Source organism: Erinaceus europaeus, chromosome X (genome assembly GCF_950295315.1).
Source record: "Erinaceus europaeus chromosome X, mEriEur2.1, whole genome shotgun sequence".
NCBI classification, from domain to species: domain Eukaryota; kingdom Metazoa; phylum Chordata; class Mammalia; order Eulipotyphla; family Erinaceidae; genus Erinaceus; species Erinaceus europaeus.
In genome coordinates this window covers 22,080,791-22,108,621 of record NC_080185.1, presented here as the reverse complement: position 1 = coordinate 22,108,621, position 27,831 = coordinate 22,080,791, and the positions used below count along the sequence as shown (strand labels likewise).

Sequence of the window (27,831 nt, the reverse complement as noted above, 5' to 3'; positions counted from 1 at the left end):
GAATCTGGGACCCTGGAGCCTCAAGCATGAAAGTCTGTTGTATAAACATCTGCTGTCTCCTCGGCTCAAACTCTCTGGATCTTATACTTACTCCAAGACATTCAGTGTTCCGTAGGTATGGTTATTACAAACATGCGCGCATATGCATGCACACATATGAGTTTACTTTTCCTTTTCAATATTAAGGCAGTGGTAGCTGGGAAGGCAGAGGTTTTACCATCAACAGTGGTTTATTTATTTATTTATTTATTATTCATTTATTTATTCTCTTTTGTTGCCATTGTTGTTTTATTGTTGTAGTCGTCGTTGGATAGGACAGAGAGAAATGGAGAGAGGAGGGGAAGACAGAGGGGAGAGAAAGACAGACACCTGCAGACCTGCTTCACCGCCTGTGAAGCGACTCCCCTGCAGGTGGGGAACCGGGGGCTCGAACTGGGATCCCTACGCTGGTCCTTGTGATTTGTACCACGTGTACTTAACCCGCTGTCCTACAGCCCGACTCCTTCAACAGTGGTTTTTAACAGAGATGGCACAAAATTAAATGTCAAAAGTGGATTGGTAAGGGTGGGGGTAGATAGCATAATGGTTATGCAAAGAGACTTATGCTTAAGGTTCCAAAGTTTCAAGTTCAATCCCCTGCACCATTATAAGCCAGAGTTGAGCAGTTCTCTGGCAAAAAAAAATGTATTGGTTAATGTCTTTCACTTTCCCCTTCAGTTTTCAAGTATAATAAGTCTTCTTGGCTCCTGGCAAACCAGAAAGGTGTGAATTCTCAGGAGGACATTCTAGATGGATTTTCCAGTGAACCTCTGCCAGGTAGAGGCTTCTTCACACATTTTTCTGGTTCTTGAGTCAGCTGTGAGGGTCTGCCTGTGGACTCAGTCATCTGCACTTGCATGTGGCCAGGCAAACTGAGCTAACAGATGTTCTCCAGGCTCCAGAGCCACCAGAACACACACACACACACACACACACACACACACACACACACACACACACACACACACACACACACACTGTAGATTCAAGAATGCTTGTGCCAGTGAGCCATAGCAGTGACTCTAGCTATTTGAATGAGCCAAATTGATGTTCTCAATAGTTCCTAAGAAATACCATATAGGTGATGACAGTGTCAAATACAAAAAAAAAAAAAATAAAATAAAGAAGAAGAAGAAGAAGAAAGAAAAGAAAAGAAAGAAAGGAAAATTATCAGCCTTCTAGTTGGCAAGGAGGAGACACTTTAGGCACCATATCAAAGATTCTCCCAGGGTCAGCCAATTCAAGCTTTCAAGTCCTAGGCCCATTCCTTTTTAGGACATGAGAAGCCCTATCTCTTTAAGGGAAGGAACTGGGAAGGGCTTCACCAGTGTACTAATCAAGCACCCCATAACAACACTGGGGGGGACCCACAACCAAATGGAGGTTTATGCTTGCATTAATAGCTCATGTGGGTATGTTAGAATTACCTTTTTTTATTAGTGGTTTAATGATGATTGACAAGATTGTGGGATAAGAAGGGTACAATTCCATATAGTTTCCACCAGCAGTGTTCCATACCCCTCCCTTTAGAAGATTCCCTATTCTTTATCCCTCTTAGAATATGGACCAAAATTCTTTTATTATTTTTTAATAGTCATTTATTTTTCCTTTTGTTGCCCTGGTTGTTTTTTATTGTTGTAGTTATTATTATTGTTGTAATTGATGCCATTGTTGTTAGGTAGGACAGAGAGAAATAGGGAAGACAGAGAGGGGGAGAGAAAGATAGACACCTGCAGATCTGTTTCACCACCTGTGAGGCAACTCCCCTGCAGGTGGGGAGCCAGACGCTCGAACCGGTATCCTTACGCTGGTCCTTGCACTTTGCACCATGTATGCTTAACCTGCTGCGCTACCGCCCGGCCCCCCTCTCTGGCCCATTTTTAAAAATAATTTTTATTAGTAATTCAATACTGATTTACAAGACTAGAAAGTAATAGAGGTATAATTCTACACTGTTCCCACCACCAAAGTTCTGTGTCCCCATTCCTCCCATTGGAAACAGCAGTAATCCTCCCAAGGTCAAAGGCATTGGTTGAATTTATCACTATCTCTGTCTGTCTGTATATATCTATATGTTTTTGCCCAATATTTCTATGGTTTTGCCTTTTCTTCCTTTCTAGGTCACACAAACACCTATTACAAGCAGCCTTCCTGGGGGCCAGGTGGTGGCGCACCTGGTTGAGCACACATGTTACGTACGGTGTGTGAGGTCCCAGGTTCGAGCCCCTGGTCCCCACTTGCAGGGGGGAAAGCTTCATAAGTGGTGAGGCAGAGCTGCAGGTGTCTCTCTGTCTCTCTCTTTATCTCTATCTCCCCCTTCCCTCTTGATTTCTGGCTGTCTCTATCCAATAAATAAATAAAAATAAAGATACAAGCAGCCTTCCTTTTTTGCCCTTCTCTCTCAGATAGGAGAGACGGTGCTTGATTTCCTTTGCTGTTTTCCAGATTTGCTTCTCTTTCAGCGATGGTAGTCTGGCCATTTTCCCACGTTATTTTTTTTAGAGGAAGAGACAGAGCAGAAGAGACAAGACCTCTCCACCACCCATAGAGCTCCCCTGGTGCCATCCATGATGCTCCATGTGGTGATGGACTTTCGTTTTTAAATTATTTTGTTATTATTTTAGTGGAGAGACAGAGAGGGAGAGGGAGAGAGGTGGGGAGAGACACACGGAGACCATAACACTGCTCAGCTCTGGCTTATGGTGGTACTGGGGATTGAACCTGGGGCCTTGGAGCCTCAGGCATGAAAGGTGTTTACATAACCAGTATTCTGTCTCCCTAGCCCAGAATGTTGGAGATTGAATCCAGGGCCCCACACTCAAGAGGGTACATCCTCTAACAGGTGAACTATCTGTTTCCCCAATGTCAACTTCATAGAGTGTCACTTACATACAACAAGCTGCACTCCATTAAGGCATGCAGTTCAGTGAGCTGTGACAGTTAGTTGCACATACCCATGGATCCACTGCCACAACCAGGATGTAGACTGTATTTTACCAGCCCCCCCCCCCACACGTTTCCTGGCACCCTTTCTACATACCTTCTTCCCTGTGCCTCCATTCCCAAGGCAACCACTGATCTGCATTTTTGTTTGTTTTTCCATTTTTTAAATTTTTTAAAAAATATTTATTTTCCCTTTTTGTTGCCCTTGTTGATTTTATTGTTGTTGTAGTTATTATTGTTGTTATTGATGTCATCGTTGTTAGATAGGACAGAGAGAGGAGCAGAAGACAGAGAGGGGGAGAGAAAGATAGACACTTGCAGACCTGCTTCACGGCCTGTGAAGCGACTCCCCTGCAGGTGGGGAGCAGGGGAATCCTTACACTTTATACTATGTGCAGTTAACCCGGTGCACCACTGCCCACCCCCACCCCCATCTGCCTTTGTCTTAGAACTGCTGTCTAATCTTCAGCTGAAAAGTCTGTGGCTCCTTCTCTACCCAAAGATCAGATTTATGTCCAAAACTAATTTTTCTCCTCTATTAGGGTAAAATTACTTGGAGCATTCAGGTTTTTCTCCTCTTGCTATTCCCTGGCTTTACTTTTTCTTCCTTCCCAGACTTCCTTCCACTTCATTCTTGCTGTCTGATATTGTTGTTTCTTTTGCACTACTCTGCTTTCTCTTCACAAAGCTGCTGTTATTTTTAAACATTATTAGTGACTTAATATTGTTTTTCAAGATTATGAGATAACGGGTATAATTATATACCATTCCCACCACCAGAGTTCTGTATCCCTGTTCCTTCCTTTGGGAGCTACAGTAGTTCTCCCAAAGTTGCAGATATGGGTTGACTATTATTTCTGTAACTGTCTGTCTATATTCATATATACTTCCTTTTTTCCCTCTATGGTCCTGCCTTTTCTTCCTTTTTCTAAGTCACACTTATACCTATTACTACATACAAACATTGCTCCTTTTTTCCTCTTCTCTCTCCAGGAATTGATGGAGTTGGAGTTCTGAACCCTCTGGTCATCTGCCCCCAACATTTCTTGCCCTCTGGGAGTATGGACCTAAATTATTTTTGGAGTGCAGAAGATGGGAGCTCTGGTTTCTGTGATTGCTTCTCTGCTAAACATGGGTATTTTCAGGCTGATCCTCCCTGTTTCTGTCTTTCTCTAGTCGGGTAGAGCTCTGGAGAGGTGAGGTTCTGGGCCACATTGGTGAGGTTGTCTGCCCAGGGAAGTCAGAATGGAATCATAGTAGCATCTGCAATTTGGTGGCTAAAAGACAAATATAAGGCAGGAAAAAATGATTAATGAACAGGACCGAAAATGTAGGAGTAGAGCAGATGAGAATAGAGATCTTAGGGTGGAAAGCAGCTAGGAAGTCTATTTTAGGTATGTTCCCGGGGGCCCATAACTTTCATAGTTTTTATTTGAGTTTGATTGGTAATATGAAGTTGAACAAAAAATATTGTCTGAGAAGGTAGTGTCAGTTGGAAATGGGGCTAGAAAGTTGGATCAGGGCAAAGAGTAGCTCCCAAACTTGAGGGGAAAAAATCTATGAATAAAATTAACTGTTTACCCCCATCTACCTGACCTAAGGCCTATATATATTCATATTTAGCACAGGAGCCTGTATAACCTCTGACTCCCTTTCAGTCTGAGCGCACAGTTCATGGTCACAGCTGGGAACATTGTAGACTGCACTCATTTTCAGGACCATTTTTACTTGAGTTACAGAGTAGGATGACTCTGCCTCTCTTCAGAGAGTGAGGCAGTCCCTATCATTACTGCTCTACAGTGAGGGGAAGGTAGGTCCTGGAGAGGTCCACAAGAGGGCTTATGATGATGTTCCTGGTGGAAGTGACCAGTGATGGTGGAGAGAGGGATCTATTAGAGATCTAGGCCCATCCTATCTATGTGGGAATCCAAGGATTCTCTAACTAGGGCCCAGATGATGGAATATCTTGGTACTGATCAAAAAGGCCATCATTTAGTGAACCAGTCTCTTGCCCATATCCACTTTTGTAGTACAAAACTGCTCTTATAAATAGCTCCAGGCTACCTTGTTGGCAGGCGGAGTGATTCTGACATGTCAGACAGCATCTCAGAGGTCATCTTCTCACTCTTTGTCTTGTTGGCCATTAATTTCTGTAGACTCCTCAGGTGGGAGCCATGCTGGAGGCTCGGGCTTTGTGAATGGTTGGTTTTCAGCTGCCCAATGTTTATTGTGGGGGGGTGAGGTGGGGGTCGTGTGATAAGTTTTAAGCCACGAATAGCATTATGCTATTCCACTGCAGAATACTGTGCCCCAGTATGGTTCCGTAGCCCCCATGTCCACTTGGTCGATTCCAAATTATATTCCTCCATGAGGATAATTTCTGGAACCATCCGTTCCACCCCAGTTCCATGGCTGCCAGTTCTTAGCAACATCGCCCCGCCAGATATTCGTCGGGATGCGGCATCACAGACCCCTGCAAGCGTCAACCCGGCTTTGACCTAGCACGTTATGATTGGGCTCTCCTCAATCCTATCGAACAGGCCATGGCCTGTGCGCCGCTATGTTCCATCGCTGGGGAGCCAGAGACGACCCGAACTGCCCCTGCGGCTACAGACAGACTATGACCCACATAGTCAACGACTGCCACCTCTCCAGATTCAAAGGAGGTCTCGAAACTTTACATCAGGCTCAACCTGATGCTGTTAACTGGCTACGGAAGAAGGGCAAACGCTAGAAGAAGAAGAAGCCACGAAGCATTAAAATGAAATAAATCATTTACACAGTCACATTCCTACCAATATATCATTCTCCTATTATTACAGTATCATTCCTACCTCGAAAACTAAAACAGTGCAAATTGTTTTGAGGTAAGGTGATGTATTGCTCCTCAGAATATACTGGAAGGTTATTTAGAAAAAAAAAAAAACTCCAACCTTTGTCACATTTTAAAAAATTTTTTTATATTTATTTTATTTATTTATTCCCTTTTGTTGCCCTTGTTGTTTTATTGTTGTAGTTATTATTGTTGTTGTCGTTGTTGGATAGGACAGAGAGAAATGGAGAGAGGGAGGGGAAGACAGAGAGGAGGAGAGAAAGACACCTGCAGACCTGCTTCACCGCCTGTGAAGCGACTCCCCTGCAGGTGGGGAGCCGGGGTTCGAACTGGGATCCTTATGCTGGTCCTTGTGCTTTGCACCACCTGCACTTAGCCCGCTGCACTACAGCCCGACTCCCCCTTTGTCACATTTCTATAGAATGCAGAACACAAAAAGATAAACTCCAGTGTGAATTGTAGATCTCAGTGAGCAGTAGTAGTGTGCCAGTACTTCTCATGATTGTAAGAAACGCACTCCAGCTGGTGTATTGCACCAAAGTAAAAGACTCTGGGGTGGGGTGGGGGAGGGTTCAGGTCCTGGAACAGGATGGCAGAGGAGGACCTAGTGGGGGTTGTATTGTTTTGTGGAAAATTGAGAAATATTATGCATGTACAAACTATTGTATTTACTGTCGACTGTAAAACATTAAATCCCCAATAAATAAATAAATAAAATAAAATAAACAGAAATGCACAGCATCAAGGCAAGATGTGAGTTACCCTGGTAGATCAAACTGGGGTACATGGGGGGGGGGCTGAAGAGATATGTTGAAACTACTTTTCACTCAATTTTCATGAAAAGCCTAGCCCTGCTCAGAAAGTTCCTTGTTATTGGAGGGGTAACTGCAGGTAGATCACATCCCTTGGATGTGTGAAGCCCTGAGCTTGAGCCTTGACTCTGTATATGCTGGAGCAGTGCTGTGGTCAGTGTGTTTGTCTGTCTCTGGCTCTCTTCCCCATAAAATCAAGAAACTTTTAAAATATATTAATTATGAGTGATATGAGAGTTCACTGGGGAGGGTGCATACTTTGCCATGGAGGTGACCCAGGTTTGAACCTAGTCCCCTCTGCATTTGGGAGAACCTTCAGTACTGTGGTGCCTCCCCCACTCTCACTCTCACTCTTTCTCTCTGTCTATCTGAAAACAAATAAGTAGTCGGCTCAAACTGGTAAAGACCAGGTGATGACCGGAAAATAATTAATTAAAAAGAAACTTCATATGTTTGGGATTCAGCAGTGTAAAGAATGTCTCAGACCCTTTATCAGTCAGGATTAGAAGGCAATGTCTGTTGATTAGGAAAGTACATAGTTTTGGCATGTTGTACCAAAGTAAAGGACTCTGGGGTGAGGGGGGGTTCAGTTCCTGGTACAAGATGGTAGAGTAGGACCTAGGCTGGGGGTGAGAGTGTTTTGCAGAAAACTGAGGGTTTTTTTTTAAATTATTTATTGGCAGATTAATGTTTTACAGCTGACAGTAACTACAGTAATTTGTACATGCATAAGAAAACTGAGAAGTTTAACACATATACCAACAACTGTATTTTATGCAAACCACTAATCCCCCAATAAAAATAAGTAAATAAAAGTACATAGCAGCAGTGCAAGAGGAGTGCTTCTTGAGTCACTTTTTGCCACCCAGGATTGTTCTACGTGCTCCCCACTCAGTCTAGTCATGTGGTAGTTACTAGTCAGACCCCTGTGAGCATTGGGCTGAGACTTTGCCTGTCACCACTGGGGCACTATGCCATCTTGGTGGTGCCCTGAAGACCCAGACTTAACAAATGACCGGCTCTACTGCCCAGTGAACCCTTTATTGGCCACGGTATTTGTGGCATCACTAGCAATGGTGACAGTTGATGAGCTTGTACCAACTCTTTGAACCAATGTCCAGGTCAGAGTCTGATCACTTTGGACCATAGGACTGCAGCAGCTTTTGAAGTAACACCAGAGTTTGGCAGCAGGCGTGCCGTGTGGCCTGTTGGCAGTAGGCCTGTGCAGAAGGAGTAGGCTTCCCACAGGTCCTGTAGATTCAAGTTGGGAGATGACTAGGAAAGGCTGTGAGTATGTGCCACTTTCATATAACAACTGTGAAAGCAATATTTAATAGTAGGCGGTAGGAAGTAGAGGGGTGGATTGGGCCTGAGAGGAGGGAAACCCACCAACCCGATGACATTAAAGTTTTGGGAAAGGGCTGGCAAAATAGCTTATCACTTGGCTATCACGCTGCTTTGCCGTGTGTGTGTGTGTGTGTGTGTGTGTGTGTGTGTGTGTGTGTGTATGTGTGTGTGTGTCCCAAGTTCAAGCCCAATTCCCCCACTGCATTGAATAAAACGTCACAGCTGTGGTATCTGTCCCTCACTCACTCTCTTTTTTTCTTTGTTCCTCATCTAAAAAGACTAAAATGAATTTTTTGGAAGAGGCAACTGACATTGTGTCAACGATGAGAACACGAGCGGGGTGCTCATGTGGGAAATGAGTATGTTTTAGGGTGTGTGTACTCATGGGATGTGTCTGTCCATCTGCTGTGGTTAGATTCAGGCTGAAAAAGTTCATGTAGTTGCCTGGACAACAAGGAACAGGGCATTGATAGAGTTTACCTAACCCAGTCATTAAAATTTGTCTTGTGGGGAGTCGAGCGGTAGTGCAGCAGGTTAAGAGCAGGTGGTACAAAGTGCAGGGACCGGCATAAGGATCCCAGTTCGAGCCCCCCGCTCCCCACCTGCAAGGGAGTCACTTCACAGGTGGTGAAAACAGGTCTGCAGGTGTCTGTCTTTCTCTCCCCCTCTCTGTCTTCCCCTCCTCTCTCCATTTCTCTGTCCTATCCAACAACGACAACATCAATAACAACAACAATAATAACTATAACAATAAAAAAGCAACAAGGGCAACAAAAGGGAATAAATAAATAAATATTTTTTTAAATTTGTCTTGTGGCCAACTGTAACCTTCTATGTATTAGATACTCTCATTGTCACACATGTTATTAGGTGTTTTGTGTCTGCCAGAGCTCATCTAATCCCCTCTCCCTCATTCCCTCCTCTGTCTTTTGTTTATAATCAATAATTAATCCATCAACCTGTTAATCAGTTTTTTAATATTTATTCCCTTTTTGTTGCCCTTGTTATTATTGTTGTTGTTATTGATGTCGCTGTTGTTGGATAGGACAGAGAGAAATGGGGAGAGGAGGGGAAGACAGAGAGGGGGAGAGAAAGACAGACACCTGCAGACCTGCTTCACCGCCTGTGAAGCAGCTCCCCTGCATGTGGGGAACCAGGATCTTTACTCCAGTCCTTGCGCTTGAAGCCACCTGCGCTTAACCTGCTGCACTACTGCCTGACTCCCCCGTTAATCAGTTTTTAAAAAGCAAATTTTAATGGGGAAACAGAAAGGGAGGGGACAGAAATGACTTCTTACTGAGGTTACAACCCATGATGGAGGCCAGGGGTTCTAGTTCACAGCTTGCCAAGCTCACAGGTTTCTGTGACCTGGTGGTGATCTGATCCAAAAAGGGACACAGCCAACACAGTCCTTGTGGTCGCCTTCACAAGGGACGTTGAGCTCTGTAGCTCATGTAGTTGTCCAGCAATCCACTGGACAGGTGGCAAAAGCAACGGTGTGACCAGTTCAGTGTATTTATTTGTGCTGCTGTTCGAGACAGACTGGGTCAGCTGCCGGAAAGAATGGGGACACCTGCTGGCCAGGTATGGGATGACAGCCTCCAATTAGTTGTTCATCCAGCTGCTTCCAGCTGCGCTGAAGCTTTGAGTCTTCCATCCCCTCCACTTGCTCTCTGTCCTTCCTTCAGTTCCTTTGGAATTTTTCTGTTACGGAACAAGGGTATGTGTGAGGAACTCGACACAAGGAACTAAGGAGCCATTGGCCCAAGTATCAAAGCTGGCAGAGCAGTAGTATTTCAGATGTCCTGCCCTGCCAAGTTTCTGCTTTGTCAAGGACCAGCTAGGGCTTAGGGGACTTCGTGAAATCTTTCAGACATGCAAGTTGGAAGTGGGGTTGTGTCATCTTATAAACACATTCCTTCCACTTTTGAACCCCTGTGATTTCTTTCCATGCTTCTTGTTGTCCCCATAGCAAAGACTGGACACATGCATGCTGCTATGTCATATTCTTATTCTTTTCTCTCAACTGATGGGAACAGAGCGTTCCAATGACCAGCATGGAAGCAAACAGTTTATGGACAGCCAGATCCAGCTTATGGAGTCTGAGGCTGCATACTTTTTAAAAATTAGAGACACGGTAAACAGTGTTCCATCCTCCTAAGGGAGGCTAGGCAACATACTCTATGCTATACCTGAGGAAGATGGGTCCTGAAATTGGGGCAGCTTGGAATGTTCCTACTCATGACCACAGCATGTGAGCTCAGACCTACAGGGTTGCAAAGGTCACGTAGGCTCCTAAGCTGAATATGGGCCCCAGATCACATCAAATTGATGGGGGTTATAGTCAACAATATTTATATACCTTTCCCATATTTGGGAGCGACTCTCTTCCCTGATACAGCTTTCTGGTCCTTTTTCCAGCCATGACATCATCTCCCCAGACAATAACTTGGGTCCACCTGCATATCAGATGTCAGGCTCAGAAAAAAAAAAACTAGTATAGTCATAGGCTCTTTGGAATATAACTAAAATAGTCCTACTAACTATCTACAAAACGGAGACCCCCAAATCTTCATCTGTACGAATCCAGCCATTAGGTTCATGAATAGTCAACAATTTGTTTGGCTTTATATATTAACTCTTCTTTCAGCCATCAGGTTCCAGGTGCTACTGTGATGCCAACCAGACTTCCCTGGGCAGACGACCCCACCAATGTGTCCTGGAGCCCTGCTTCCCCAGGGCCCTGCCCCACTAGGGAAAGAGAGAGACAGGCTGGGAGTATCGATCGACCTGTCAACGTCCATATTCAGCAGGGAAGCAATTACAGAAGCCAGACCTTCCACCTTCTGCACCCCATAATGATCCTGGGTCCATACTCCCAGAGGGTTAAAGAATAGAAAAGCTATCAGGGGAGGGGATGGGATACTGAGTTCTAGTGGTGGGAATTGTGTGGAGTTGTACCCCTCTTATCCTATGGCTCTTGTCAGTGTTTCCTTTTTATAAATAAAAATTATAAAAAATAAAATAAAATAAAAATTAGAGACAGCCAAAAATTGAAAGGGTAGAGGGAGAGAGACACCTGCAGTACTGCTTCACCACTCACAAAGCTTTACCCCTGCAGGTGTGGGGCCACCAGGGGCTTGAACCTGGGACTTTGCGCATTGTAACATGTGTGCTCCACCAGGTGCACCACCACCACCACCACCAGGCCCAGAAGCTGCGTACTTTCTAAGATGAAATGAACAGCCATTTAAAAAAATTTTATATTTGTTTATCCCTTTTTGATGCCTTTGTTTTATTGTTGTAATTATTGTTGTTTATGTCGTTGTTGTTGGATACAACAGAGAGAAATGGAGAGAGGAGGGGAATACAGAGAGGGGGAGAGAAAGACACCTGCAGACCTGCTTCATCAGCTGTGAAGCGACTCCTCTGCAAGTGGGGAGCTGGGGGCTCCAACCAGGATCCTTATGCCAGCCCTTGTGCTTTGTGCCACCTGCGCTTAACCTGCTGCACTACCGCCCGACTCCCGAGCAGCCATTTCTCGAGTTCTTGCTCTCATGTGCAAGGTGCATTCCTAGGCTCGCTCAAGGCTGTGTGAACTTTGAAAACAGAAAGCCATCTCATGTAGCAAGAGTACTGTTGAGCTGGAGAAGCTGTTAAGAAGTGCTCTAAGGATGTTTGGTGGGAAGTGTATTGAACTGAGGGGGAGGAGGAGAAGGGAGTTCTGACTCCTAGCCCAAGTTCTATCGCGAGACATCGGATCCCTTGGGTACATCCTTTCCTCAAGTCTTGGGATCTCAATTTGCAGAAATGGACTCAGACTATGTCATTTCTTATGGACTTGAGAATATTCTGGGGATTGGTTCATGAACACATGTGTTAGAAATCATACCAAAGTACAAGGCAGCAATAGAAGAACTTTCCAGAAGGTGGTCCATTTTCTTTTGCCAAATGAAGTTGCTGTTCTATGTCTCGCGCATGTATTTGTACTGATGATTGTCGTTTCTAGAATGCAAGTCAGCTTTTCACAGAGTGATCTGTGGACCAGCATTGGAACTTGCTGGAACACATACTTAAAGCCCCCAGTCCATCACTACACATTGACAACTATAAGCTATAGGGTTTGGGGCGCCATGGTTCTCAAACTTGCCTGCAAGTTAGGTTCATCAGAGGTGGGGGTCTTTGCGGGAAGGCACAGAGATGTCAGTCTTCTCTGGTTCCCCTAGGTGCAGCCATCTTGAGAATCATTGGTTTGGGGGAAGGGTTGTATAAGTCAGAGCACTTGCTATTCTCCATTTACAATGAATTTCAGAGGAAGGGAGTCAGCCACAGTCAGAGTTCAGTATTGGAGGTGTGGAGGGGTGCGCAATGAAAAACAGGTTCAAGTCTGATTTGAAGGCCTTAACTTTCATGCTAGAAATTTGGTCTGGGAGGGGCTGTGCAGTGAGCACCTTACCATATTCAAGGACCAGGGTTCAAGCCCTTGGTGCTCTCTTGCTGGGGGGGTGGGTGGGGGGTTTCCACAGGTGGTGAAACAGTGCTGCGGGTGCCTTTCTCTCTGTTCTATCAAGTTAATTGTGCAGGTACCAAGCCTCAACAATAACTCTGGTGGCAATAACAAATCATAAATGAAAAGAAAAGGGGGGAAATATATTTGGTTGAGGGAAGGGAGAAATGCACTGAACGTGGCACATTTGAAAGATTATTTTGGCAGCTATACAAAGATTGGAAGTTAGTGTCTGTAACAGAAGTCAAGAACAGGCAGCAGAGTACACAGTTCTGTCTGAAGTAGTCAGGGTGTGAAGTGATAAGGGCTGATTTAAGGTCTGTTGAATTGAGATGGCAAGGACAGCAAAATGTTCAAGTTCTTGCAGGAAAGGTAGTTGTAGGTGAGATGGGCAGTGTGAGATGGGCAGGAGTTCCTCTCAGACTTCCGGGATGGCCAGCACTCTCAATGCATCTTTCAGAATTGTTTTGCTGGATGTATCTGTGCTTATCTTTCCCTTGTGACTTTGGGGTTCTAAGTTGGGGAGTAGACAATTATTTCCCAGTGACTTATGTGTAAATATAGGGTTGTAATCACCCAGAAAGCTACACTGTGGTGGTGGTAGTGGTGGTGGTGGTGGTGGTGGTGGTGGTGGTGGTGGTGGTGGTGGTGGTGGTGGTGGTGGTGGTGGTGGTGGTGGTGGTGGTGGTGGTGTGTGTGTGTGTGTGTGTGTGTGTGTGTGTGTAGTCCTGTTTTTGGTAATGAAAGAATGCTTGCAGTTGTGGGAAAGTTAGTTTCAGCAGTGACCCGTTCAAGCCCATCAGTCAACTAAGTAGATTTTTGTTTTATCATTTGTTTTATTTGGGAGCTGTTGTAATAGTCATTGAAAGGACATTAATCTCCATATTTTTAAAACAAACAAAAATACTATTGAACATTAGGGCAAAGGACAAGAATTTCAAACTTTCACCTTTTGACTTCAGCACATATTTGCCACTCCATTTTCCTTTCTGGATTTCACCGTGTGTGTGTGTGTGTGTGTGTGTGTGTGTGTGTGTGTGTGTGTGTGTGTGTTATCCCCACTGGTTCCTCAGGCCTGATAATTTTAGTTTCCTCTATCCTGTTATTGATGGTTGTTTTTCATTTGTGAGTGTTCTTCATTTAGCTTTCCAGTTAAAAAAGCAAATATCTTTTCATTTCTTATTTACCCTTTTTACCAGAAGATATTTTCCTTTGCATCTAGAAATGGCCCATTGAAAAAGTACCTTTGTGGGGTTTTTTTTTTGGGGGGGAGGGGATGTCGGGGGAGTCTAGCAGAGGTATCACTTTAGGCTTATAAGTCATGTTATATTCAGAAGGAAAATACCATTCTTTCTTCCTCTCTCTGTCTCTCACTTTCTACAACTAGGATGAAAAGCTGCTAAAGCAAATTTAGTACGTTAAAGGGTTATACATTCTAATCCAAAATTTTAAAATGTTCAACCACTTTAACTTTGATAAAACTATCTGCTTTCAGCTTTCTTTTTAAATTATTTTTAAAGGTTTATTTTTTTTCTTTATTTGATAGAGAGTCAGAAATTGAGAGGGAAGGGGGTGATAGGAAGAGAGACAGAGAGAGACACCTGCAGCCCTCCTTCACCACTCACAAAGCCCACCTTACAGGTGGGGACTGGGGCCTCAAACCTGGGTCCTTGAGCATTGTAATATGTACGCTCAACCGGGTGCGCCACCACCCAGCCCCCCTTTTTTTAAAGCTTTCTTTAAAAAAAAAAATAAAGCTTTATTTATATTAATGAGAGAGGATGGAGAGAGACCGGAGAACTGCTCAGCTCTGGTAGTGCTTGGGATTGAACTTGGATCAGAGCCTCAGGCATGGAAGTCATTTACATAAGCATTAGGCTCTCCCCAGCCCTGATTTTAGTTTGATGTAGGAACTACAAAAGTCTAGGGGGAAAATATGACCTTATCCACAACTTTTTTTTAAATTAGAGATTTAATAATGATTGACAAGATTGTGGGATAAGAGGGTTACAGTTCCTACCACCAGAGTTCCACATCCCATCCTCTCCATTGGAAGCTTCCCTATTCTCTATCTCTCTAGGAGCATGGACCCAGGATCTTTATGGGGTGCCGAAGGTGGAAGTTCTGGCTTCTGTAATTGCTTCTCTGCTGGACATGGGCATTGGCAGGATGATCCATATTCCCGGCCTGTTTCTGTCTTGCCCTAGTGGGGTAGGACTTTGGGGAGGTGGGGTTCCAGGACACATCGGTGAGGTCGTTTGCTCAGGGAAGTCATGTTGGTGTCATGGCAGCATCTGCAACTTGGTGGCTGAAAACCATTAAAATATAAATCAGAACAAATTGTTTAGTAAGCAGGAACCTAAGGCTAAGAATACAGCAGATGAGATTTGGGGTCTTCATGTTGGAAGAAGCTAGGAAGTCTATTTTAGGTATTTTCCAAGGGGCCCATGACTTCAGTAATTTTTGCCTGAGCCCAAAAGCTAACATGCAGGAGGGCTAAAAATATTGTCTGAGAGTTGATAGTAGGACTAGAAAGCTGGATCAGGGCAGAGAAAAGCTCCCATATATTGCTAGGACAGAGCCACTGGTTTCTTCAGGCAGAAATGGCTTGTCTAATTTTCCTCAGTAATTCTGGCATGATAGCATAATGGTTATGCAAAGAGACTCTCATGCCTGAGGCTCTGAAGTCCCAGGTTCAATCCCCTGGCACCACCATAAGCCAGAGCTGAGCAGTGCTCTGGTAAAATAAATAAATAAATAAATAAATAAATAAGAAGTCTTTCTTGTGGTCCAGGAGGTGGTGCAGTGGATAAAGCATTGGATTCTCAAGCATGAGGTCCCGAGTTCAGTCCCCAGCAGCACATGTACCAGAGTGATATCTGGTTCTCTCTCTCTCCTCTTTCTCATAAATAAATAAATAAGTAAATTCTTTTTAAAAATTCTGGCATGGCAAGACAGCCTTATCATGATTTATTTCAAAGCACGACTAACCCTCAAAGTGTTTTGAGTTTTATTTTGGATGACTTTGCTGTCATCAACTTTTATCCAGTTTTATCTGGTGGCCTTTGTGCTTTCAGTCTTTTGAGAAACATCATCCACATAATTAACAGTGTGTCCAGTCAGGGGTTCCCTGCAGACTGAAAAGCCCACACAAATCCACTTGCTTACTGACCAGGAGTGCCTCCATCGTCCTGCAGGTTAAACGCACATAGTACGAAGTGCAAGGATTGGTGCAAGGATCCTGGTTCGAACCCCCGGCTCCCCACCTGCGGGGGGGGGGCTCGCTTCACAGGCAGTGAGGCAGGTCCACAGGTGTTTGTCTTTCTCTCCCCCTACCCTCTCAACTTCTGTCTGTCCTATCCAAAATAAATAAATAAATAAAATAAATAAATAAATAAATAAATAAAGCTACTGGAGCAGTGGATTCATAGTGCAGGCACTGAGCCCCAGCAATAACCCTGAAGGCAAAAAAAAAGGTTACATGGGGACTACCTACTAGCACAGAGGGCAGAGTGGGATGGAGACACACATGTGGGTGAGAGCTGGCTGAATACCTGTGTCTTTTTTCCCTCTTTGATTGGGGGGTGGTGGCTGTTAATGGTTTATAGTATATTTGTTGGCACATGGGTAAAATTTCTCATCTGGGAGTCGGGCGGTAGCGCAGTGGGTTAAGTGCACATGGCACAAGGCACAAGGACCGGTGTAAGGATCTTGGTTGGAGCCCCCAGGATCCCCACCTGGAGGGCAGTCTCTTCACAGGCGGTGAAGCAGGACTGCAGGTGTCTCTATCTTTCTCTCCCCTTCTCTGTCTTCCCCTCCTCTCTCCATTTCTCTCTGTCCTATCCAACAACAATGACATCAATAATAACTACAACAATAAAACAACAAGGGCAACAAAAGGGAATAAATAAATAATTTAAAATATATTTTTTCACCTCACCATTATAGGTGTCTGTGAAACACCCACAACTTGAGTCCTTTTCCACCATCATGCACCAGGACCTCAACTCACACCCACCCCCTGCATTCTTTCTTCTACACACACACACACACACACACACACACACACACACACACACACACACACACACACACACACACAGTCAAGGCTCCAGAGTAAAAGCCACCTACTACTCTCTTCTGCCCTCTGGAGGGTGTCAGGGCACATGCAATGCAAGGACTGTCCCCTGAGTGGAGTGGCAGAGCCAAGGGCTTGGTGTGGTTTCTAAATTAGGCTTTCTGCCCTTCCCCATTACAAGGCCCCTCAAATCCTAAACTTGTAGAAGCCAGCCACAGAGAAGAGGCACTGGCAGACTGTAGTCCCATAGATGAAGCAGTTCTGCTTCATTCAGTCCCCTGCAAGTGACTTCCTCCACGCAGAAAAAAACAAAAAACAAAAAACAGACAGACAAAGCAATTCCCGAAGAGCAAGATGAAATAGTATATTCAGGCTATGTTCACAATAGCCACGTGTCATGCTATGGTGTGGCCCAGCACCTGGCACAGGTTGGTCCTCCTGATCCCTTGGAGCTCCTTCTGTGAGGTAGGGTGCCATTGTGAGAGCAACGGGGCATGGTGGGCATTTGCAAACAGTATCATCTCAGGCAGGCCAACTCACAACCCTGCTGCAAACAGCTGTGCCATTCTGCCTACATCTGTTCCACCAGAGGGTGTGGTACCTTCTAGAACCAGTGAGTTACATACAACTGTAGGGGGGAGGAGTGTGTATGGTGGGGGGAAATGAGGTCACAGAAGGTTCTGCTGGCATGTTGAACAGTTAGAATGAAGGACGAGTAAGATCTCAGCCCAAGAGCTTGGGGTCAACAGGGCTCAGGTCAGTGTGTATATGTGTTGTGGTGTACATAGGTGAGACTTTTATTTTATTTTTTACCTCCATGGTTATCGCTGGGACCTGCACTATAAATCTACTGCTCCTGGAGACTGTTTTTTTTTCCATTTTGTTGCCCTTACTGTTATTGTTGTTATTGTTATTGCTGGTGTTATCATTATTGGTTTTGTTGTATAGGACAGAGAGAAATGGAGAGAGGAGGGAAAGACAGAGGAGGAGAGAAAGATAGACAACTGCAGACCTGCTTCACCGCCTGTGAAGCAACCCACCTGCAGGTGGGGAGCCGGAGCCTTGAGCCGGGATCCCTACCCTGGTCCTTGCCCTTCACACCACGTGCGCTTAATCTGCTGTGCTACCGCCCTTCCCCAGGTGAGATGTTTTTATCCCTGCTTCCGGGAAACTCAAAGTCCCGTGGAACAGACCTAGCTGGATGCCAAAGGAAGAATTTGTATCCATTTAGTAGAATGTGAGAAGATTGCCTCTACTTGAGGGGAGGTGGGGAAAGAAATAGAAGACTGTTTTTTGGAAGCCCATCACTTTGAAACATGCACTTCTGTTCTGGCTGCGCCGGCTGTACCGGGACCTCACACCTGCACAGTTTCATGCTCCAAGGTCAACTTTTGTTGTTGTCATCATTGTCACAGGGCATTCACTACTCTGGGATGACTTTTTCACCCCAGATAGGATGAGCAAGACAGAGACATGGAGAAAAAGACACCATGACACCAAAGCTTTCTCTAGGCCAGTAAGTGCCAGGCTTGGCCCAAGGTTAAGTGTATGACAAGCAGGCATGAACTAGTTGAGCTGTCTTGCTGACCAAGTTTCTGGGTCACCTTTGTCATGTTTCTTTCAGATAGAAGGAGCTAGAGACAAGGAGAAGGGGAGAAAGAGAGAGTCCATAGCACTGCCTCATCATTCGTGGCACTTCCTCCCGGTGTCATGCTTGGTGCTTTCACGTGGTGTCAGGAATCAGACTTGAGTCCTTGTGCATGATTAGGCACGTGCTGTACCGTGTGATCTATCTCTGGTGCCCTGACACATTCATTTTTGAAAGGTACCTCTTTATCCTTGGTTCAGAGTCACCTTCTTTCTGGTGCTTTTGATCCAGCAGATAAGAACTCCGTCCCTAACATCCATCTTAAGTCAGGCAGAGTTGTCTTCGTTGTTTTTCCAGGAAGATGCCTACGCAGACGAACCCACTAGCCTCTGGTGTGTACTGGACCAGCTACGATATCTTTTCCAGCACACAACAAACAGGTGGCTGAACAAAAGCTTCCCACACTGCTACTTTACTGCAACATTGGCGAGAAAAGCAATCTTGGCTCACTGAATGAAATGACGCTTTTTGGGGAGCTGGTTTTGTGTGACGTCAGTTGGCGTAAAGCAGCTGTTCCCCAAAACCTGGTGACGTTAATAGAGGACTTGGCACATATTAGCCCTGTTTTGGTTGCATCCACCCCCTCCCTCCCCAACTACTTCTTCCTTGATGATTCACTTAGAAAATGGAGGTGGGAGGAGACTCTGATTGTAGCTACAGTTCTTGGTGTGTGTTTGTCTTGCTTGGCGTGATAATAACTTCTTGGGAAGTCTCCTGTGTGCCAGGCACTGTCCTGGGCGTGGGGACAGAGCACAGAACATAGTGGATGGCCCCCACCTCTCAGGGAGCCACCGTCCTCCCCAACTTCCTCCACTCATGCACTTTTGCCATTTGGCATAGAAGAACCTCTGTATGAGCTACAGGATCTCACGCTTGGGAGCTGACACAGGGAGAACAATCTTCCTTCCTCCTTAGCCCTGGCCAGTTCTTTTTTGAGTAATGTGTGGTCAAGATGATGTACAGAGTCTGTGTCCCCCCCGGGCAAAGCACAGGGCCCACCTGTTTCCTAGTGAGGCAGATGGCCTGCCCTGGGATGCGCCTGCATCCTAACCCTCCTGTTGATTGGAGATAACTGCAGTGGTCACACTCACTGTCCCTCATCTCCATGACAACACCTCTAAATCCCCCCACACACACACTTGTGCCCGCAATCAGCCTGGATCTGAGCCCTCCTGTGGCACAAAAGTCTAAAGATGTTAAAAGTGAAGGGGGTTGTGGGGGGGCTCTACTAATAACTCTATTCTAAACGACTGAGTCATTTGTTTTGATTACCCGGGTGATTGCCAAATGTTAATTTAAAACTGAAATAGGCCATGAGCTCACTCCACTAACAATGCTGAGTGTTTTGAGTTAATACAGCCTGATAATGACGGGGCCAGATCCGCTGCCCAGGCAGTGTTATACAATAAACAGACATTGCGGGGAACTAGGCAGCACATCTTGGCACCTGGCCTTGGACTTTTAAGGGTTGTAAATACAAAGTAGAATGTGTTCCCCTGAACCAATTACAAGGAAAAGTTGGCTTTGGGATAGCAGTATTTTTTTGTTTGTTTTTGTTTTGGGGGGTTTGTTTATTTTGGGTTTTGTTTGTTTGTTTTTGTTTTTGTTTCTCCCTTTGCTTCTGAAAAAGTGACTTTGCCTTTTGATTCTCATTTTGCCCTGACCTAGGCACTTTGGAAGTTGCTGCCACCTGTGTCCTGCTTTTCCAAGTACATCCCAGTTCTCTGCAGATCTCACGTGAGGTAAGTTGTAGGACTTGCCACAAGTTCTTATTCTTTCCACAGTCTTATGGTGTGTGGGCATTAGGAGCAACAGTGCGTGAAAAACTGTTGATACTGGAGGCCCAAGAGGGCTTGCTTTTTGTTAACCTAACCTATATTATCACTACCCCCCCCCCCCAATACTAGCTCTGTGGGGAATGCCTTTTCAAGGGGGACAACCAGTCTCATTAGCTTTCAATTGGGGGAGGGGGACATGAGGAGGGAATGTTCCAAAGGACACAGGACTGTTAGGAGGTCTGTCTGAAAAGTCTGCACATGTACCAACTCTGATGGTAGGGTACAGGAGAGCTGTACATAGCAAGGGCTAGAGAAGGGAGGAGACTTCTGCTGACAGCTAGGGAAGGCTGAGCCAACCCAGTCAGCTGGCAGGGATCTTTATGCCTCTGAGTAGAAGGTCCCCAGGTCGGGGACTGTAAGAACCCCTGAGAATGCCCTCCTCCTATGTTGCAGCCAGCCTGCCCAGATCTGTCGCCTGCATTTACCTGTCATGGCTACTTTCTGCTCTGTTATGATCTGGGGCTAGTCACTTCTCTCTCTCTGAGAGATGGGACTCTCACTTTTGTAATAATAAAAGGAGGGAACCTCAGGAGTCGGGTGGTAGCGCAGCGGGTTAAGTGTACATGGCGCAAAGCAAAAGGACCAGAGTAAGGATCCTGGTTCCAGCCCCCGGCTCCCCATCTGCAGGGGGGGTTGCTTCACAGGCGGTGAAGCAGGTCTGCAGGTGTCTTTCTCCCTCCCTGTCTTCCCCTCTTCTCTCCATTTCCCTCTGTCCTATCTAACAACTACGACATCAATGACAACAATAATAAAAAAAGGGCAACAAATGGGAATAAATAAATAAATAAATAAAATACTAAAAAAAAAAAGGAACCTCAAAAGATGGGTCACCTGGGCCCCATCTGTGCCTCAGGTTCCCTGCATGTATAAGACTGGATGAGATGTTCTAATAGAAATTGAACATTATTTATTGTACTATATTATACTTTTCTTGCACTATCCCCAGTCTGTTAGAGCAATATTTGTGCTCAGTCCCACTCCATATGCAGCTCAGACAAACAGCCCCCAGTCTGTGTTGGAAGACCTCACAGTGTAGATTTTCCTAGTTGTCTCTACTAGGAAATGTGTACCTGTAAAACAGAAGGCAGCACTGAGGACTGAAACATGTCCCTTTTTGAAAAACTGTATATATATCAACCCCCCCTTTAAAAAGTCAGTATGGCTAAACTAGAATCTAATGTCTAGAACTGCAAAGAGTAAAATGGAATCAAAAGATTTCTTAATAGGGGGCCAGGTGGTGGCACACCTGGTTAAGGGCACATGTTACAGTGTGCAAGGACCTGGGTTCAAGCCTCTGGTCCCCACCTGCAAGGGGAAAGCCTCATGAGTGGTGAAGCAGCGCTGCAGGTGTCTCTCTTTCCCTCTGTATCTCTCCCACCTCTCTAAATTTCTCTGTCTCCACCTAATAAGTAAATAAATAAAATATTTTTTAAAAGTTAAACAAATAGGGAGTCGGGCGGTGGCGCAGTGGGTTAAGCGCACGTGGCGCAAAGCGCAGGGACCGGCGTAAGGATCCCGGTTCGAGCCCCCGGCTCCCCACCTGCAGGGGAGTCGCTTCACGGGCGGTGAAGCAGGTCTGCAGGTGTCTGTCTTTCTCTCCCCTCTCTCTCTGTCTTCCCCTCCTCTCTCCATTTCTCTCTGTCCTATCCAACAACAAAGCAACGTCAACAATGGCAATAATAACCTCAACGAGGCTGCAACAACTAGGGCAACAAAATAGGGGGGAAAATGGCCTCCAGGAGCGGTGGATTCATGGTGCAGGCACCGAGCCCAGCAATAACCCTGGAGGAAAAAAAAAGTTAAAAAAATAAAATAAGAAGATTTCTTACTAGTGAAATGAAATGTTAGGAATAGTAGTAAAATATAGGTACTATCCCCTTGGCAAGAACTGGGTTCCTGTGCTCGGATGGGGCCATTTGTCCTTCCTTCCTTCCTTCCTTGCTCCTCTTACCCTTCTTCTCCTTCTCCTTCTCCTTCTCCTTCTCCTTCTCCTTCTCCTTCTCCTTCTCCTTCTCCTTCTCCTTCTCCTTCTTCTTCTTCTTCTTCTTCTTCTTCTTCTTCTTCTTCTTCTTCTCTCTCTCTCTCTCTCTCTCTCTCTGTTTATTATGAGAGGAGAGAGTGAAACCAGAGTGTCATTCGACTCTGGCATAGCATGGTGCTGAGGAGTCAGCCTGCCTGGGGTGATCAGGTGTACCAAGCTCTCTCCCTGGTTCTGGACACAACATTTTCTAGCAGCCAGTTAGTCCAGTCAACTCCTGCTTCCCCTGGGGAGTTTGGGTAGATGCCCACTAGGTGGCAATAGTCGCCTTCCTTACATCTACCTGCTGCAGAATTCTTCACAGATTATATACCTGGGGGTAGGAAAGTGGATCAAGAGTTGGACCTTCAGTCATGAGGTCCTGCATTGGATCCCAGGAACTGTCTGTGCCAAAGTGATGCTCTGGTTCTGCCTGGCTACCTCTTTCTTTCTCTTTTTTTCAAATTAATAAATCATATATATGTTTCTCATTAATAAATCAAATATATATGTGTGTGATTAATATATATATACACACACTTGTATTCATTAGATTTTTAATGATATTTAAAGGGGACAGCCTTTAATTTTTTTTTATTGGGAGTTGGGCAGTAGTGCAACGGGTTAAGCACATGTGGCACCAGTCTCAAGGACCGGCTTGAGGATCCCGGTTCGAGCCCTCAGCTCCCCACCTGCAGGGGAGTCACTTCACAGGCGGTGAAGCAGGTGTCTGCAGGTGTCTATCTTTCTCTCTTCCTCTCTGTCTTACCCTCCTCTCTCCATTTCTCTCTGTCCTATCCAACGATGACATCTATAACAACACCAATAATAACTACAACAATAATAATAAACAGCAAGGGCAACTAAAGGGGAAATAAATATAAACAAATTAAGAAAAAAAATTATCTTATTTGATAGAGACAGCCAGAAACAGAGAGGAGGGGGGATATAGAGAGGGAGAGAGACACCTGCAGCCTTGATTCACCACTTGTGAAGCTTTCCCCCAGCAGGTGGGGACTGGGGGCTTGAACCTGGGTCTTTGTTCACTGTAATATGTGTGCTCAACCAGGTGCGCCACCACCCATTTTCGACAGCCTTTTTTTATTAGTGATTTAATACTGATTTACAAAATTATAAGACAACAAGGGTATCATTTCTCATTATTCCCACTGCCAGAGTTCTGTGTCCCCATATTCTCTCCATTGGGAACTGCAGTAGTTCCCCCAAGATCACAGATATGGATTGACTATAACTTCTATAACTATCTATCTATATTCCCCGTTTTTATATGGCCCTGCCTCTTTTTTTTTTTTCTAAGTCACACCTATACCTCTTAATACTTTGGAATGTCCTTTCTTCTCCCCACCACGCTTCTCCCTCTGGGTCCTGATGGAATTTGGATGGAGTTCAGAGCCCTCTGGTCATCTTCCCCTAACATTTCTCCCCCTCTGGGAGTATGGACCAAAATAATTTTGGGGATGCAGAAGGTGGGAGTTCTGGCTTCTATAATGTCTTCTCTGCTTAATATGGACGTTGCCAGGAGGACCATAAAGGGATGGCCTTTTAGAAGTGTTTGCTCCACAGAATCCTATGAATTTCATCAAATGAATTAGTGATCACAAGCAGTCTGACCCAGAGCCCTGGGGCCTTAGACTGACCAGCTGACAAATGGCTCAGTAGTCTCTCTCAGCTGCCAGAGATGGGCTAATCCATGTTTGAAGATAAGCCCAGCATTGCTGTCACTCAAAGTCCTTTTTTTTTTTTTTAATTCAGTTCTGTTTTTTCAAAATGGTAGAAACCAGGGCTGGGTGGTAGTGCACCCTATAGAGTGTGCATGTTAAACACGCAAGGACCTGGGTTAAAATCCCTGACTCCTACCTACAGTGAAGCAGTCCTGCAGGTGTCTCTCTTCCCCTCTCTATCCCCTCTTCCCTCTCAATTTTCTCTGTAAATAATAACACATATAGTAAATGTCAGAAACCCATCTTTATCTTAGGTCAAGATCTGGTAGAGAGCCCAGATAAGAGCTGCTTTGGCCCAAGTGGGGTACTGTGGAGCCCACAGGCAGTTGGAAAGCAGAGATCTGTCCAGTCTGTCTAAAGTGCAGAGAGTCAGTTCTTCATTCATTCTGTCCTTTCTTTTAGAAATATTTTATTTTTAATGAGAGAGAGGGAGAGACAGAGAGAGAGACAGAGAGAGAGAGACAGAGAGATAGGGAAGGGAAGGCCCCGACTAGAGTACTGGTGCTGAGGAATGAACCTGGGACTTCGGAGCCTCAGCCATGAGAATCTCCATTATACTATCTCTCCACCGCTTTATTCCTTTCTATCTCTGTGCCCTTTCATAGCTCTTATTTTTCCACAGGAAAAAAAAATGTTGATTTACTGAGATGCAGCAAAGAGTACAATATCAGTTTAGTAAGAAACTATAGCTAGGTGAAACTCAACCACTCACATGCATGGTTCACCTTTACTGATTCTACAGAATTTCTTTTTTCTTTTTTTTTTTTTTTTGAGGTACTTTAAACTTTATTTGGAGAAAATTGAGAACATTTACATGTTAGGGCATGAGAGAGAGGGGGGGGAGAGAGAAACAGAGAGAGCTCTACAGAATTTCTTAACTGGGCAAATTTCCTCAGGATATATAACACCCTGATATAAATAGTGTAGACATTTTAAAGGAGGCTTTTTCAAGCGCCAATTTGATGACATGGAAGAATTGGAATTTTTAATTTGATCAAAACTTACCTTTGACTTCTTTTAGAGCTGTGTCTCAATTGGGCTAGCTAGCTAGAATCCATTCACATGTTTAATCACAGCAGAAACATAGAACTGATGTCAAAGATTGGTTCAATTGTCACAGTGCTACTGCACGTTATGCTTTTTTTTTTCTTTGCTTTTTTTTTTTTAAGTTTCATTCAGTCATTCATTCATCTCTGTCATGGGTGGGCTAGCTATGCAGGAGTAAGCAAAACAAAAATATTAATACCATGTGGGCTGATAATCTCCCAGTTGACTGTCTTCCTAGATGAGTTTCCCTTTATAGCACAGGGAACCTAAAAGGTTTTACAGGCTTTTGCTTTGTAAAAAAAAAAAAAAATGTATCCATATTGTGCAATATTGAGTTGGATAGACTGGGCACAAGGGTGTAGTTCAGGGCCCTGCCTCTAGTTGGCTCTTGGAGCCTGTGATTGATGCCACCTCTGGGGGAACATGTGCAAATCATCAAGTATGTGATAATTGCAGGGGACAGATCTGTGCCTGGAACACAGGTACCCCCCCCCCGCCACCCCCTGTAATGAAAAAAATATAAACTGTGTTTAACACGCTCTTCTTTTTCCAGGGACATTTGGAATGATTGAATGGTTTAGAAAAACCAGACCAGTTTCCACATCAGGATGTGTGTGTGTGTGTGTGTGTGTGTGTGTGTGTGTGTGTGTGTAATGATAAGTAGGTTTTTATGTTTAGTACAACACTTACCACATAGACTTTGTAGTTCAAAAACTTGAAGCGATTCCATGTGGCCACCTTATCTGTTGTGGAATTATTTGCAAGCAAGAACTTGAACAGAACTCAGTTCTTCAACACGAGCATGAACTGATTACTCTCTGTGTTTCCCCAGTAGAGACAATATTATGACTTACTTAGACCTGTATTGCACATCTAGGAAATATTTGTCTCAGTGACATATGGTCACTTTCATTATTGATTTGGCACTTTTTAAGGTTCACAAAATTGTTCCCTACAGCAGTCCTCGTGACTTGGTTTTGGCCCCTTCTATCGGTGTGACCTCTTCAACACACTGCTAGAAACATAAAAAGCATCACAGAGGCTCACAGAGTTGCACACCAACAGTCTAGAGCCAAGGTCTCAAATGAGTGGGCTGAATCTGACACACAGACGTGTTCTTTTACAATTAGAAGTGGATTGCCAGTATTTAAAAATGAAGAGATTTTTTTTCATTAAAAAGGCCAAATCTTCAGTTTTTATTCAAAGATCCAAAGATCTGGCAAGTTTGCACCTGCATTTCTGCTTGGCAGCACTGGGCCAAAGCCAAATGACTGCCGTGTCTTAAGAAAAAGCACTCACTCTGAGATTTGCCACAGACTCCATCCACCATGCTCTAGTGTCTCCTTGACACTAAGGACAAGGTGTGTTTGCCATTCGCAGAACACTGTTTATCAGACCATTTCTTATGCTGGTCCTTGCACTTTGCATCACGTGTGCTTCCTGCTGCGCTACCACCCGAGCCCCTAATGAGACCAGTTCTTAAAGACCCAGATGTATGTGTATGCAATATATACAGTACATCTATACAGTATATGTTAACTACACCTCACTAAAACTAGAAAAAGAAATAAAGGCAGGGAAAATCCACTAAGGAGTTTGCAGCAGATTTGACGATACAATTTCTGTAATACCCACAGAACCCTTATAGACTGTAAGATCTGGCAGAGGCCTAGTAAATGCCCTGGAACAGTTGGTTGAGTGAACTTCCCAGTTGGTAGAGGAAGCAGGAGAAAGAGAGAGAGAGAGACAGAGAGACACACACACATTTGTATTCTGCCACAAAGTAAATACAGAAAATGTTTAGCTTCACTGGTATGCGAAGAGAAACACATTCAAACAGCCACTTGGAACAATTTTCACCTATTAAGTCAACAGAGACAAAGGGAGAGCCCAGTGTTGATCTGTCTGCCTTGAAATTGATAAACTCTCATTGCTGGTAGCATTGTGAGTTGGCCACATACCTTTAAAAATGCTTTTGGGTGCTACATGGCAAAAGTCACAAAGATCACCAGTCTGTTTTAGGAAATGATCTAAAAAATGAAATTGTTCTAAAGAAGAAAAAAAAAGCCTATACACTATGGGTATTCACCACAGTGTTATTTGTAAGGACAAAAAAAAAAAAATCAAAAGCAACTTAAAATGTGTAGCATTAGAGATATATTCATTCATGAAATCTGTGTGATTGAATATTTTATCTGTGTGCAGTGGAATTCTGTGAGTCTGCCCACGGTTAATATTTGTTTGCTGAGCAGTATGAAAAAACTTGTATAACATAGTCTTGCTGAAACATTACAGGATGTGCAGTTTTATAAGTGTTGTGATTCTAACCTAAAATGATACATACACGTGGATAAAAACTAGAAGGCCCATGGACACATGTAAGTAGCATTCCAGGGTTTTATTCATGTTGTCTTCCTATTGTCTGTGCATTTTTGGAGCCCAAGGATTTTCAGCTACTGCCTCGTGAAATCAGCGGACCACACCGTAAGCAGCAAGGTCAACACAGAGGTGGTTAGGACATGACTGAAAAAAAGCAGCCCACCTAGAGCCTAGACTTGGAGTTCTGCTGACACAATTACAATTCCTCCTTACTTGCTTTGTTCCATTATCCCAAGTTGCCATTTATTCTGTCCTTCTGGTTTTCTGTGATTCTCGGCGTCCAGTACGACAGAGTCGAAAGAACTCATTTTCAGAGCTCTTTGTTAATCTGTAGCCAGAGAATGGACCTTCCTGTGAAAGGTTCACCGATCACTAGAGGGAAAACTTAAAGGAGCTGGCCGCCCCCCACCTCCAAAGGCTATGCCCACTTCACTTGCCGGGTTTGCTTGAGATGAGCAATGACTCCCTTTTGTGCCCTGCCTGCCTGCCTCTAGCTGTCCCCCTCCTCCAGTTCTATCCCCTCTTTCAAATCACTAGCTTGCCTTGCTCTAAGTACACTTTTCTCCTTTAATTAGGTCAGTTACTTCATGTCTGTTTTTCT

General features: G+C 44.5%; 1 protein-coding gene and 1 long non-coding RNA gene across 2 annotated transcripts in view; one reads left to right on the top strand and one right to left on the bottom strand.

Moving 5' to 3' along the window:
• FHL1 (four and a half LIM domains 1) overlaps window positions 1-27,831 on the top strand; it is a 93,265-nt gene that overhangs the window by 16,422 nt on the left and 49,012 nt on the right. Inside the window, exon 2 of the mRNA XM_016193151.2 lies at window positions 19,876-19,949. The gene's annotated coding sequence lies outside the window, so the exon portion shown is untranslated. The remainder of the gene's footprint in view (window positions 1-19,875; window positions 19,950-27,831) is intronic.
• LOC132535780 (uncharacterized) lies at window positions 14,444-27,769 on the bottom strand. The gene is made up of 3 exons (XR_009547487.1): window positions 27,664-27,769; window positions 27,444-27,577; window positions 14,444-14,789 (listed from the first exon to the last, which is right to left on the bottom strand). It is a non-coding gene; the product is annotated as an uncharacterized LOC132535780 (long non-coding RNA).